Here is a 15,945-nt window from a genome sequence, read left to right on the forward strand (position 1 = left end):
CAGAAAAGCAAACTTAACCTTAAATGATAGTTTTCCTGTGATCAATGGAAGGAGAGGGAGGTAACTTCTCTTATGCCAAATGCTTCAGAGCTACATTAATTAAAGCAATGGTATGTTTGGTCTGGGAAAAAGCCATTGTAATTAGGAGCTGACATCTTTGGGGAAATTCCAAGGAGTATCAAATAAAAGAAAAAATCCTCTCTCTCTCTCTCTCTCTCTCTCTCTCTCTCTCTCTCTCTTTCCTCCAAGGTTATTACTGGGGCTTAGTGCCATCACTATAAATCCACTGCTCCTGACGACCATTTTCCTCCCATTTTATTGGATAGGACAGAGAAATTGAGAGGGAAGGGAGGGATAGAGAGGGACAGAGAAAGATAAGACACCTGCAGGCCTGCTTCAGTGCTCCTGAAACATCTCCCCTGCAGGTGGAAGGATGTTCTTTCTACAAGAGGGAGTCATCAAAAAGGAAGATTTAGTGCCATATACACTAACATAGTCACACACTCTGACACAAGTCAGAGCAGGCCTGGCATTAATAAAATAGTAGTGACTAGGGAGTAGGGCAGTAGCGCAGTGGGTTAAGCACATGTGGCGCAAAGCGCAAGGACTGGCATAAAGATCCCCGTTAGAGCCCCCGGCTCCCCACCTGCAGGGGAGTCGCTTCACAGGCGGTGAAGCAGGTCTGCAGGTGTCTATCTTTCTCTCCCCCTCTCTGTCTTCCCCTCTGCTCTCCATTTCTCTCTGTCCTATCTAACAATGACAACATCAATAACAATAATAACTACAACAACAATGAAAAACAACCAGGACAACAAAAGAGAAAATAAATAAACAAAATATTTTTTAAAAATAGTAGTGACTACAGATTAGAATGCCCCCAAGAAAACTTATTCTTAGAGAAGCTTATCTGAGTCTACATATCTGAAAATTCAGGAGGATCCTAATTTTCCTATGTCTCCTATGTATAGTCAATGTTGGCATTGTTTTCCAAATCATTTTACAGAGGAAACAATGATTTATAGGACAGTTGTTGACATATGGATACAATTTCTTATTTCCCAGTAACAGTGTCTGCACACCACTCCCACCACCAAGCCAAGTCCCTCTTCACCAGCAGTGTGCAGGATACCCAGTGCTCCCTCCCCACCCCACCAACACCCCACATCTCCTCCTAGTCCAGGGTCCTCTGTATTGCTACAAAACACTCTACCCTGTGTTTGTTATTTTCTTACCTTACTTCCTAAATGCCACCTACAAGTCAGATCATCTGGTATTCATCCTTCTCCTTCTGGTTTATTTTACTTAACATGATTCTTTCAGGTTCCATCCAAAATATAGAAAAGGAAATGTCATCATTTTTTACAACTGAGTAGTATTCCATTGTGCATGCACACTATAATTTTCTTAACTGCCCATCTTTTTGTTGGACATCCTGGTTTCTTCCAGGTTTTGGCTATTACAAACTGTGCTATTATGAATGAACATAGGTGTAAATAGATCTTTTGGAACAGGTGTGTGTGTGTGTGTGTGTGTGTGTGTGTTTTCTTTGGATTGAAAGAACCGTAGGAGAGGAACTGCGGGATCATAGGTTAGGTCAATTCCTAGCATTCTTAGGAGCCTCTACTGTTTTTTACAAGAGTTGAAACATTTACATTTACACCAACAGTGTAAATATGTCCCTTTTAGTGGACAAGTGGTGGCTTACCTAGTTGACTGCACATGTTACAACGCACAGGAACCTAGGTTCAAATCCCCAGTCTCCACCTGCAGGGTAAAGCTTTAAGAGCAGTGAAGCAGTGTTGTAGATGTCTCTCCCCCTCCCCTATTTCCTTCTCAATTTCTCTGTCTTTAGTCAGTAAATAATAAAATATTAAAATAGATAAATTGTAAGTGTTCCTCTTTCCCTACATCTTCACCAGCACTTATTATTTCTGTCCTTTCTAACATATGACATCCTCACAAATTTAAAGTGATATCTCATTGTCTTTCTCCATTTCATTTGATGTTTTGAGCTCCCTTATCAAAAAGTAATTGTGTGTGGGTATAGGGGCTGGGCTATGCTTAATCTTGGATTACCTTACAAAATAATTTGGCAAAATTGAACTTGTCTCTTATCTTTAAGGTTGTTTGCTTACATGTTTTTACTAGAGTACTACTCAGGTCTGGCCTAGAGTGGTGCATTACTATTATACTATCTCCCAGCCCTTTTAGTTTCTTTTTTTTTTAATTTATTTCTTTATTTACTATTGGATAGAGAAAGAGAAATTGAGAGGGGAGAGGGAGATAGAGAGCAGGAAAGAGACAAGAGAGATTCCTGCAGCCCTGCTTCACCACCACTTGTGAAACTTTCCCCCTGCAGGTGGCGACCAGAGGCTTGAACCTGGGTCCTTGCGCATTACAATGTGTGCACTTAACCAGGTATGCCACCAGCTGACCCCTAGTTTCGTTTTCTAGTTAAAAGAAATACATTCCCATAAAAATCACAGTAACAGGGCCAGGCGGTGGCACACCTGGTTAAGTAAACACATTACAATGCACAAGGACCTAAGTTCAAGCCCCTGGTCCCCACCTGCAAGGTGAAAACTTTACAAATGGTGAAGCAGAACTGCAGGTGTCTCTCTGCCTTTCTCTCTATCTCCCCCTCTGCTCTCAATTTCTCTCTGTCTTTATCCAATAATAAATAAATAAATAAATGATTTTTAAAAATCACAGTAACATGCAATCATTTGAGGAATCAACAATTTGAACAACAATCCGAATTAACTGAGTTGAGTCATGTGGAAATATGAGAAATGTGGAAATATTACTCTAGGGGAGAAAGCAGCAAGAACATGCTTATTGTGTAGAAGGACTAACAAGATTGCAGTGTGACTGGAGTACAGTGAGAAAGGGTCAATAGCAGTGGGCAAGTAGTGGGCAAAGAACTGGAATCAAAAGTGTAGGACTTTGTAAGCCACCATAAAAGTTGTGGATTTACCCCAGGTGTCACAGGTCAGTGGAATTGTATGAAACAACACAATTCAAGACTTTTAGGAGCCAGGCAGGGGCACACCTGGTTGAGCGCACACATTACAATGTAAAAGGACCCATGTTCAAGCCCCCTGTCCCCACCTGCAGGGGGAAAGCTTCACAAGTGGTGAAGCAGGGCTGCAGGTGTCTCTCTGTCTCTCTTCCTCTCTATCTCCCCTTTCCTTCTCAGTTGTTCTCTGTCTCTATCCTATAATAAATAAATAAAAGTACATTTTTTAAAAAGGTTTTTGAATGACCACACTGGCATATTCTATATATCATATGCAATGTATAATATACATACACACACATATATATGTATATATGATTCACATCTATTTAGAGGATTGTACAATAAGAACGATGATAATAGGACAAGTAATGAGGTCTGAACAGTGATATATTGTGAAGGTAGAGCTGACAAAATATTGATGGGCTGAGGATGGAGATAGGAGATACAGAATCAAGAACTATTTCAAAGTCTAGAGAATCAGGGAGTGCAGCATATGGGGGGGGGTCACTTGACAAGCAGTGAAGCAGGCCTGCACGTGTCTCTGCCTATCTTCCCTCCCCTCTCAATTTCTCTCTGTGCTATCCAATAATAAAATAAATAAATAAATAAATAAAAGGCTGCCAGGAGCAATAGATTTGTAGTGCTGGCACTGAGCCCCAGTGATAACACTGGAAGCACAAAAAAAAAAAAAAAAAAAAGAAGAAGAAGAAGAAGAAGGAGAAGGAGATGAAGAAGATGATGATGATTCCATGAGGGAGGTCTCAAACCACATGACAGGGAAGTTACTGGAATTGTCTAAGGCTAAGTTTGTGAAATATTAATGGATTTTATTTGAGGGGAGGAAGGCATTATATGCTTAAAACTAACCTTACAAATTTTTCAAAAACAATTTTGTTATCAGCTGGATTAGAACCGGAGCATGACCCTGACTTCCCTGGGCAGACAATCCCACCAAAGTGTCCTAGAACCCTGCCTCCCCAGAGCCCTGACCCACTAGGGAAAGAGAGAGACAGGCTGGGAGTACGTATCGACATGCCAACACCAATGTTTAGTGAAAAAGCAATTATGGAAGCCAGACCTTCCACTTTCTGCACTCCATAATGATCCTGGGTCCATATTGTTACTTTTAACCAGTTTTATTACATTCTCCCAAAATAAGAGAAAATAGGAGGTCACCTTGGCATATTTTCGATGCCTTTGTTTTGCCCTACAATAAAGATGGGGAACATCCAAGCCAGAGACCATATATGGCCCACAAAAATTATTTGGTCTGGCCCTACCAAGGTAACTGCAGGTGGGACTCAAAATTCAATAAATGCTTTTTTTTACAATAATAATTTTCAGTTGATAGTTTTCTATGGTCCATAAATATTATAAATATTCAAATGTTCCTGGGCAAAAAAAGAAAAGATTCCCCACCCCTACCCTACAGTATCAATTTAATAGGCCCTTTTAGTTATGCATTAACACACCATCAGTTTTCATGATCATGTATAGAATCTATTATCTTCTTAGAATACACATAGAGAGAAAAACTTCACTTAACTAAGTTTGAGACTTTCTGTGAGGAAACAAACCAGTATTTTTTCTCTGAGATCTGATATTCAGCAACATGGGTTCTGTGAGCTCAGATTAGTCACACATACACACACCAAAAAACAAAAACAAAAAAAACCCTGAGTTTATTTTTATTGTTGTAGTTATTATTGTTGTCATCATTGTTGGATAGGACAGAGAGAAATGGAGAGAGATGGGGGAAGACAGAGTGGGGAAGAGAAGCAACTCCCCTGCAGGTGGGGATCCAGGGCTTGAACCGGGATCCTTGCACCCACCATTGCGCTTTGCACCACCTACGCTTAACCCGCTGCGCTACAGCCCGACTCCCAAAAAACCTGAGTTATATTAAATAAAACAATCATGTAAACATAAATGCCCAGTGTGAGTCACAGAATTGACTAAGAGAATATATGAGGACACAGTGTTTCAGGTAAACTCTCTGATCTCGTTAAGATTGTTTCTACTCTCCACTAATTAAGTCTCTACAAAATTCCATATATGTTGGGATCCAACCTAAATTCAGCCTCCCCAGAGCAAATAGCCACAAAGAAGTAATTTATGCATTTAAATTTTTAACTATTGAGGTGTGATATAAGAGTCAGGCTCACTGCTGCAGAAAGTTCACCAAATCACTAATTCTAGAATCTAAACTAAGGGCTGGGGGTGGGGGGGAGTACAGTACAGTGTTATGCAAAAGACTTTCCTGCCTAATGCTCTGAGATCCCAGGTTTAATTCCCAGCATCACCATAAGCCAAGTTGAGCAGTGCTCTGGTCTCTCAACCTCTCTGTTTTTCTCTCACACATTAAAATAGAAATAAATAAAATTCTTAAATGAATTTGCTCTCTTGAGTAGAAAATGTTAGAATTAAACCCAGTGGAAATTGTCAAGGGATGAAACAAAAAGAGCAATTCTGTAGCTTGAACAAACCCTTTCAGAGTACATGAAGGAACTGAGCTTGCTTATTCTAAAATATCAGCTACAACTGTTGTCTCTAACAGGGAACTTGGCCCCAGCTGTGCATGGAATAGATTCCAAACTAAGAATAGGCACCTCCAGTGTGGACTTGTCAACAAGATTGTATTAATACAGTCTGGATTAATTACACGCTCACTCTTACTTGCTCCTACCTACTGATGAGAACACCACAAGCACTCCTAGATAAATTAATGAAGGGTCTCAAAGAAAGTAGACCAGAAAGAATTGCTGCTGGCACAGACCTCTTGAATCTCCATGTCTTGTTCTATATTGCTAATGGGAGCTACTTCAACCCAATTATAAAAATGTTAGCCTCTGACAGGCACTCAGAGGTTTTATAGGCTCCTATGCTAAATATGAACATACATAAGCCCTGGGTCAGATAGATGTGGTTAACAGTTCATTTTATTTACACATATATATATTTTTTAATTTTTGGAGCTACTCTTTGCCCTAATCTGGCTTTTTAAGTTTTATTCTCAACTCTGGTGGGAGTAGATAGCATAATGACTATGCAAAGAGACTCTCATGTCAGAGGCTCCAAATTCCCAGGTTCAATCCCCCACACAACCATAAGCCAGAGCTGAGCAGTGCTCTGGTTAAATAATAATAATAATATAAAATAAAAATTCCTGTCAACTCTGATGCCATCTTCCCAGATAATATTTCTAGTTTATCTTCATGTTAGCTATCAAACTTAGACAAAGATTACTAAAGTCATGAGCCCCTAGGAACATAACCTAAAATAGACTTCCTAGCTTCTTTCTAGCTTAGAGTCTCTATTATTACCTGCTATATCCCTACTCTTTGGTTTCTGTTTATTAAATATTTTATCCTGCTTAATATCTTACTGTCTTTCAGCTACCAAGTTACAGATGCTATAATTCTATCCTGATTTCCCTGGCCAGATAAACTCACCAACATTTCCCATAACCTCACCTCTCTACAGCCCTGCTCCACTAGGGAAACACAGAAACAGGCTGGGAGTATGGATCAGCATGCTAACCTCCATGTCCAGTGCAGAAGCAATTACAGAAATCAGAACTCCTTCCTTCTGCACCCCAAAAAGAATGTTAATCCATATTCCCAGAGTTTGAAAAAGTAAGAGAAGATAACTGGATGCCTCTGGACCCTAATTCCACTAGGACCCAAAATGTTTGTCACTAAGAATCTGTTTTTGTACTATCACTGAAAGAGAAGCAAATCTGGAAAACATCAGAGGAAGTCAGGCACTGTTTCACTAATCTGAAAAAGGTACAATCCTGGGAAGTAATAATAGGTGTAAAAGCAGGCAGGACTACAGAAAACAATGGGAAATATATATATATATATATATATATATATATATATATACACATATATATGTATATATATATATATAGATAGATAGATGTGGAAGTAAATATAAAACAGAAGAAATAAGGAAAAAAGAAATATATGTAAAACATTAATCCCCCAACAAAGAAATAAAAAATGGGTAAAAAAAAGAATTAAATATAAAGCCAACACATATCTGTGACTTTGGGAGAACCATTACAATTTCCATTGGAGGGAGATAGGGACACAGAACTCTGGTGGTGTGAATGGTGTGGAATCTTATATAATGTTATAACTTTGTAGATCATTATTAAACCGCTAATAAAAAGTAACGTTATTTTTAAATGTTAGCCTCAGTGTGTGTGTGTGTGTGTGTGTGTGTGTGTGTGTGTGTGTGTGTGTTTGTATTTTAATATTAGAGTCTAAAAAGATTTCACAACTGAAAATAAACAGGCTTACACAGCGTTCCTTCACACATTCAGGGAGCCTTCATCCATTTGATACACTTATCTAGTGAAATCTGCCAACAGGATAGTTAAAAATAGATGGTTGGCTCCCTTAAAGGAGTTGCATGATTGATTTATATAAACTTCTTTTTTTCTCCTTTTTAAAAAATATTTTTAATTTTTTTATTACTGGGGAATTAATGTATAATAATTAATGTACAATAATAATTAATGTAAGTACAATAGTTTGTACATGCATAACATTCCCCAGTTTCCCATATAACAATACAACCCCGACTAGGTCTTCTGAATCCTTCTTGGACCTGTATTCTCCCCACCCACCCACACCCACCCCAGAGTCTTTTACTTTGGTGAGATATGCCAATTCCATTTCAGGTTCTACTTCTGTTTTCTTTTCTGATCTTGTTTTTCAACTTCTGCCTGAGAGTGAGATCATCCCATATTCATCCTTCTGTTTCTGACTTATTTCACTCAACATGATTTTTTCAAGGTCCATCCAAGATTGGCTGAAAACGGTGAAGTCAGCATTTTTTACAGCTGAGTAGTATTCCATTGTGTATATAGACCACAACTTGCTCAGCCACTCATCTGTTGTTGGACACCTGGGTTGCTTCCAGGTTTTGGCTATTACAAATTGTGCTGCCAAGAACATATGTGTACAAAGATCTTTGTTGGGTTCCTTAGGCTATATCTCCAGGAGAGGAATTGCAGGATTATAGGGTAGGTCCATTTCTAGCCTTCTGAGAGTTCTCCAGACTGTTCTCCACAGAGGTTGGAGCAATTTACATTCCCACAAGCAGTGTAGGAGGGTTCCTTTGACCCCACACCCTCTCCAGCATTTGCTGCTGTGTAAACTTCTCTATTTATGTAAACTTCTTTATTTCTTTATCTAAATATGTAGTCTCCAAATGTTTTTTGCTTGTATGATGTTATAAGAAATTTGAAAAACTATGTATCCTCCACAAAATATTTAACTAGACTGTCTAATATTTTAATATATTTTAAAGTTTATTTAGAGCCTGGTGATAGCACCTCTCTCTCTCTCTTCTCTCTCTCTCTCCCTTGTTTTCTCCACTACCCTCTCAATTTCTCTGTCTCTACCCAAAATAAATAAATATTTTTTAAAAGAAAGAAATAGGAAAAAAAAAAAAAAAAAGAACACATTTTGCCATGTGTGAGAATCTGGGTTTCAGCCCCCAGCACCCTATGGAAGATCCTGCACAAAGGGAAGCTTCACCGATGGCGGAATGGTACTGTGGTGTCTGTAGTGTCCCTCCCCTCTATCCCTCCTTTCTTCCCAATAGCTGTATATCTGAAATTTAAGGGGTGAGGGGAGGGCAAGTCCATCAAGATCAGTGGAATAATGCAGACACAAAGCCCTAGCAGGCAAAAAAGAAAGAAAAAGAAGAGAGATGAAAAAAATGGGGAGAGGAGAGGGGAGGGGTGGAGAGAAGAGCGAAAAGGAAGGAAAAAATATGTCATTACTCCAACTATTATGCCAAAATATTGAATTTGAAACCCCCATCAAAAAAAATCAAATCTCTAATTTTCTAACATCATGCCTAACTTTTAACAGACATTTATGTGTAAGACAGAAAAAGCCAATGGCCAGGACAGGCAGTGGTGCACCTGGTTAAGCACACATATTAGAGGACCCAGGTTCAATCCCCTGCCTGGTCTCCACCTGCAAGGGGAAAACTCACAAGTGGTGAAGCAAGGCTACCGATGTCTCTCTATCTCTTTCCCTCTTTATCTCCCCCTCCCCTCTGAATTTCTCTCTGTCTCTATCTGATAATAAATAAATATATTTTTTAATTCTAAAAAAAGAAAAAACCCAATGACTCATAAAATATTTATGATTAGAGGAGTGCATCTGAATATTTTATGGCCCAGAGCAACACATTATGGAAGAGGATAAGTAAAAGGTACTCCTTTCTTTTGAAAAGTGGGAATATTATGACTGTGAAAAAGAATTTGAGCAAAGAGAAATGTATATTTTAGATGTTTATTGTATTATTCTCTAAGCAAAGAGAAATGTATATTTTAGATGTTAATTGTATTATTCTCTAAGCAAAGAGAAATGTATATTTTAGATGTTAATTGTATTATTCTCTAAGTCTATACGTCTTCTGATTTGAACCAATATCAGTAGTTACTTGCATTTTTCATTTATTTTATATCTTCACTAATATTTGTCGACTTAATCCATATTTGTAAGGTATGTGTTGAAATATCCCACTATAGCTATGGGTTTGTCATTGTGTTGCTGTTGTTTGGGAGGCATTGACCTGTCAAAACATCATAATTAGAGATACAAGTAGAAAGATAAAAGTAAAAGTCCTGGATGAGGAGGAGATTATTTTCCTCAGAAAGAGGGATGAGTAGGAGAATACCAATACTTAGTTGTCAATTGGCAAGGGATGAATCTGGGATATTTGGGGGGAGTGAGGAAAGAAATGAAAGACAGAGAAAAATGAACAATTTGACAACTAAGAGGGAAATCTAAAGAACAACAAAATCACTGTAAGCAAGAGGAAAATGTTTTTAATGCTTTATTTATTCACTTAATAGAGACGGAGAAAAATCAAGAGGGAAGACAAAAAGGGGAAGAGAGATACCTGCCTTGCTCATGAAGCATCCCCCATGCAGATGAGAAAAAGGAGCTTGAACCCAGATCTTTGCACAATTTAACATGTGTGCTCAACTGAGTGCCCCACCACCTGGACCCAAGGGGAAAAAAATTAAACCAAAGCACTAATCAGCTCTAGTTTATGGTACTGTGGGGAACTGAACTTGGGACTTGGGAGCTTCAGGCATGAGAATGTCTTTGCATGACCATTATGTTATCTACTCCTGCCCTTAAATGTTTTCTTTAATATTTGTATTTATTTGTTTGAGTGAGAGAGATACAGAGAGAAAGATGAGAGATATCAGAGCACTGCTCAGTTCTGCCTTTTGGTGGTGCTGGGGATCGAACCTGGGACCCTTGGTGTCCCAAGCATGAAAATCTTTTTGCAAGGGGTTAGGTGGTGGCGTACCTTGTTGAGCACACATGTTACAATGTACAAGGACCCAGGTTTGAGCCAGGGGCCCCTACTTGCAGGGGGGAAGCTGCACAAGTGGTGAGGCAGTGCTGCATGTGTCTCTGTGTCTCTCTCCCTCTCTATCACCCCCTTCCTTCTCAATTTCTGGCTGTCTCTATCCAATAAATAAATAAAGATTAAAAACTTTAAAATGGCTTATACAAAGAAAAAATAATAAATTTTAAAAATACATGTTTGCATAAGCACTATGCTATCTCCTCAGCCCCCAGAAAAATGTCTTAGGAAGGGAGAATTTGACAGTGCAACTAATATAGTAAGCTAACTATCAATTAGAATGGCAAGTAAAATTTAATATTATGAAAGTAATTTGTAAACTTACCAGAAGTCATGAGACTAAAACAATGATTGTTCGCAGGCAAGTTTGCCCTACACTGTTCATTTGACAATGTCCAAAAACAGTTTTGGTTATTAGAACTGGTTTCAACCTTTGGCAGATTTCATAAAGAAAGACAGCAGAGGGAAAGAATTTAGGATATTACTAAAAGTATTATTGAACAATGTATCATGAACTCTTAGCTGGACAAGGAGGGATGTGAATAAGGACAGAGATGGATTGAAGAAAAGTACATAAAGTTAACAGACATATAAAGAAGAATATTTTTTTTGATCTTTATTTATTTGCTGGATAGAGACTATCAGAATTTGAGAGGGAAGGGAGTGATAGAGAAGGAGACAGAAAGGCACCTGCAGCCCTGCTTCACCACTTGGGAAGCTTTCCCCCTGCAGGTGGGGGCCAAGGGCTGGAACCTGGGTCCTTGAACACTGTAACATGTGCGCTCAACCAGGTGCGCCACCACCTGGCCCCCACCTGCATTAGTCCCCCAATAAAGAAATTTAAACAAAAGAAAACAAACGAAAAAAATAATAATACCTTAAGAAATCAAAAGCGGGAGTCGGGCTGTAGTGCAGCGGGCTAAGCGCAGGTGGCGCAAAGCACAAGGACCGGCATAAGGATCCCGGTTCAAACCCCGGCTCCCCACCTGCAGGGGAGTCGCTTCACAGGCGGTGAAGCAGGTCTGCAGGTGTCTATCTTTCTCTCCCCCTCTCTGTCTTCCCCTCCTCTCTCCATTTCTCTCTGTCCTATCCAACAACGACAACAACAATAATAACTACAACAATAAAACAACAAGGGCAACAAAAGGGAATAAATAAATAAAATAAATATATATATAAAAAAAAAAGAAATCAAAAGCAAGAAAAGTCACAGTTTCTGCCATTTTTACTATGAAGAAGTATGCAGTATGTCATTTGGTGACTACTCAGGCCAGTACCCCCACGGCAGATACTCCATCCCACTATTGCTCTTAGTTTTTAAAAAAAATATATGTTTTGGGAGTCAGGCTGTAGCGCAGTGGTTAAACACAGGTGGTGTAAAGCACAAGGACCGGAGTAAGGATCCCGGTTTGAGCCCTGGCTCCCCACCTGCAAGTCACTTCACAGACAGTGAAGCAGGTCTGCAGGTGTCTATCTTTCTCTCCCCCTCTCTGTCTTCCCCTCCTTTCTCCAATTCTCTCTGTCCTATCCAACAACGACAACAACAATAATAATAACCACAACAATAAAACAACAAGGGCAACAAAAGGGAATAAATAAATAAATATTAAAATATATATATATATGTTTTATTTATTTATTCATTTATTTGATAGAGACAGAGAAATTGAGAGGGAAGGGGAAGATAGAAAGGAAGAGATACACCTACAAACTGCTTCACCGCTTGCAAAGCTTGCAGAGCTTGACTCCTGAAGGTGGGACCAGAGGCTTAAACTTTCTTGGGTCCCTGTGTGCTGTAACATGATAAATCAACCAGGTGTACCACCACCCATCCCCTTGCTCTTCTTTCTTTTAGAACAAGAACAACAGCAATCTTGCCAGAAAAGACAGGACAATTTGAGTGCTAGGTAGTCTAGATTCCATGCTCTTTATGTAGAGGGTACCACGGGATAGCTAGTTGACCAACACCTGAGGACAGCAGAAGCCATAGAAAGTTCTTGGGGGCCAGCCGGTAGTGCTTCAGGTTAAGTGCACATAATATGAAGTGCAGAGACCCGCACAAGGATCCTGGTTGGAGCCCCTGGCTCCCCACTAGGTGTTGTTGGATAGGACACAGAGAAATAGAGAGAGGGGGAGACAGAGAGAAGGAGAGAAAGATAGACACCTGCAGACCTGCTTCACCGCTTGTGAATCGACCCCCTGCAGGTGGAGAGTTGGAGGCTTGAACCGGGGTCCTTATGTCCATCCTTGCGCTTTGAGCCATGTGTGCTTAACCTGCTTCACTACTGCCCAGTTCCCTCTCACTATATTTCTTCATCACCCTGTGTGGTTTTTAGAGAAAAGAAATAGGAAATGGCTCTGATGTGGAAAAGGGTCTTATGAAATAAACCATGAAATTGTTTATTGGTATGTTAACTCACAAAGAAGGTTTAAGTGTGGCTACAGAAACTATTAAATATGGCTTTTGGTATACAAGTAAAAATAGTATAAATATAAATACTTAATTTGTAGAAGTAACATTTTCCATGAGGGGTTTTTCCCCTTTTCATAACAAATATACAAAGAAAAAAACAGAAAATAAAACTAAGAGGACAGAAGGTATAAATCCCAGTAAATATTTTTCCCTTAATAGGTTTAGGCTTCTAGAAAAATATAACAGAAGACTTTTGGCTGAGATGTAAAATATTTGGATAGTTAATGATGAGAGAGAAGAAATTTCTGAGGTGTAAGATCTACATTGTTATAAAAGGTCAATAAAACAAAAACTTGGACATGGCAGTGAAAGCTACTAAACAGTCCTTTTGATGGCTTTATTTTTAAAGAATATTTTTAAACTCCCAAAAATAGTCAATATTAAAATTAATGGAAATTTGCTTTCATGGGAGAATTTAACAGTAAACAGAGCTTCAATACTGCAAAGTTATCAAAGGAGATGGGGAAAAGTGAACCAGAGAAAAGATATACTCCTTCAGTATGAGAGGTGATAGTTTGCCTCTAAAACTAAATAAATTTAAAAAAAGAAAAAAATTATCAAGAATAAAGAAGCAAAAGGTATGGGAAAATGGGAAATGCAGAAGAAAAAGGCTTCATTCTCTGGCAAAACAGAGGGACAGTTTAAGTAAAACAAAATAGGAAATTTTAGAATTTAAGATTTCAGCTGAATTGACGAGCTGATGGCCAGTTTTCAATAAAACAGGAAGTAGATGGTCCTTAAAGATAGAAGTGTCAGTACCTGCAAGATCACTTGCACAGTGCACTTGCTTTGTCATGTGCACAGCCCAGTTTAACCCTGGCACTCACCACACTGAAGGAAGCTTTGGTGCTGTGGTGTCTTTCTATCAGTTTCTATCTTTCCATCTGAAAAAGTAAGCCTGGAGTACGGAAAGCTTGATGATGATGATGATGATGATGATGATGATGATGATGATGATGAAAGTTTCAGAAGACATGAACCAAAGGAACAAAGGCCTAGTTCATTATTCTCAAACTTGAATGTGATTGCAGATCAGACAGTGGTTTTGTTAAAATACATACTAGCCAGCCATACATGATCCCTCAGACAATAACTTACATCCATCTACATATCAGATTTCAGGTTCAAGGGGAAAAAAAACTAGGATAGCCACAGGCCCTTTTGGAATATACCTAAAATATGCCTACTAGCTATCTACAAAATGGAGGACTCCACAACTCTTCATCTGCTCTATTCCAGCCTTTAGGTTCATGATTGGTCAACAATTTGTTTGGCTTTGTATGTTAACTCTCTTTTCAGCCACCAGGTTCCAGATGCTAGCATGACGTCGACCAGACTTCCCTGTACAGAAAACCCCACCAATGTGTCTTGGAGCTCCACCTCCCCAGAGCCCCACCATACTAGGGAAAGAGAGAGGCAGGCTGGGAGTATGGATCAACCTGTCAACGCCCATGTTCAGTAGGGAAGCAATTACAGAAGCCGGACCTTCTACCTTCTGCATCCCACAATGACCTTGGATCCATACTCCCAGAGGGTTAAAGAATAGGAAAGCTATCAGGGGAGGGGATGGGATATGGTGGAGTTTTGGTATTGGGAATTGTGTGGAGTTGTACCCCTCTTATCCTATGGCTTTGTCAATGTTTCCTTTTTATAAATTAAAAAAAAAACACTCTAGCTTAGTGAATCTAGCATTAAGTTCTCAGGAGATATCAAAGATGTTAGTTGTTTTTTAACTTAAAAAGGGTTTAGGCAAGCTGCGGTGCATAAAAGGATTCACATCGGGGAGCTGGGAACTGGTTTAAACAATAGAAGGTTTATTAGGGCATTACAAAAGCATGGGACATATATTTAGATACACAAAATAAGCAATTACCATCAGGGGTTAAGAGTACCAAATATAATTATCAAAAGTTTAGTCCCATAAGATAAACAATTATAAGCTGAGGTAAAGGTTGCTCATGGCTGTAGAGGGATCTAAAAGTTTACTGGCAAGCTGAGTCACACATGTTCAGTTCCCAGGAGAAGTAGCCATGGTGGATACCTGGAGCACCTCCACCAAGATACTTCTAGAAGCAGCAGCCAAAAAAGAGCAACCTGCTCCAAGTCTGACCCTTTTATACATTCCCTTCTCTGCTGCACTTCCTCAGGCTGATATCATTCATATGCTAATAGTCCCAAACTCCTGTTGGGATCCCAACAGTTACTTTGAATAGCAAAGTACTGATTACTTTTGACTTCATATAGTACCTGGGACACCCTAATAGAAGTAGTTCACATATTCATTCAACTAATATTCATTCAACCATAAGAATGCAAAATGCAGACACTGAACAACCTCTATTAGAATCACCAAACAAATAAAAGCAGTAACACTCAAGCTTAGCTTAGACCTCACAAAAATCCTAAATCTATTTCCTCCCTAACTGGAGGCCAGACCCCATAAACCTAATACCGGTTTGGATACAACAAATGATGTTCAACGCTTTAACAACTGGAAGAAAGCCTAAGCTTTCCAAATAAAGAAGGGACTACAAAAGTTGGAAAAGAGCAAGAAACTAGTTCACATTATGATGGCCTTTTTGGTCAATACCAGGCTACCCCATCACCCAGAGCCCTAGTCAGGGAATTCTAAGATTTCCCCATAGATGAAATTGGCCTAGACATCTAATAGATCCCTCTCCCCACCATCACTAGTCACTTTCATCAGGAATGTCATTATAAGCCCTCTTCTGGGCTTCTTCAAGACCAACCCTCACTAAGAACTACCAATGTTAAGGAATGCCCTACTCTCCAAAGGGAGACTGGGTCAGCCTACTTGGCCACTCAAGGAAGATTGGACCTGAAATGAGAGAAGCCTAAAATGTTCCCAGATGTGACCATGAACCCTGAGCTCAGACTGATAGGGACTCAGAGGTTATACAGACTCCTGTGCTAAATATGAATAGATATGATCCACGGGTCAGATCAATGTGGTATATAGATAATTGTATTTATATATTTTCTTCAAGTTTGGGAGCTACTTTCTTCCCTGATC

The sequence above is a fragment of the Erinaceus europaeus genome, chromosome 11 (assembly GCF_950295315.1).
Source record: "Erinaceus europaeus chromosome 11, mEriEur2.1, whole genome shotgun sequence".
Lineage (NCBI taxonomy): Eukaryota > Metazoa > Chordata > Mammalia > Eulipotyphla > Erinaceidae > Erinaceus > Erinaceus europaeus.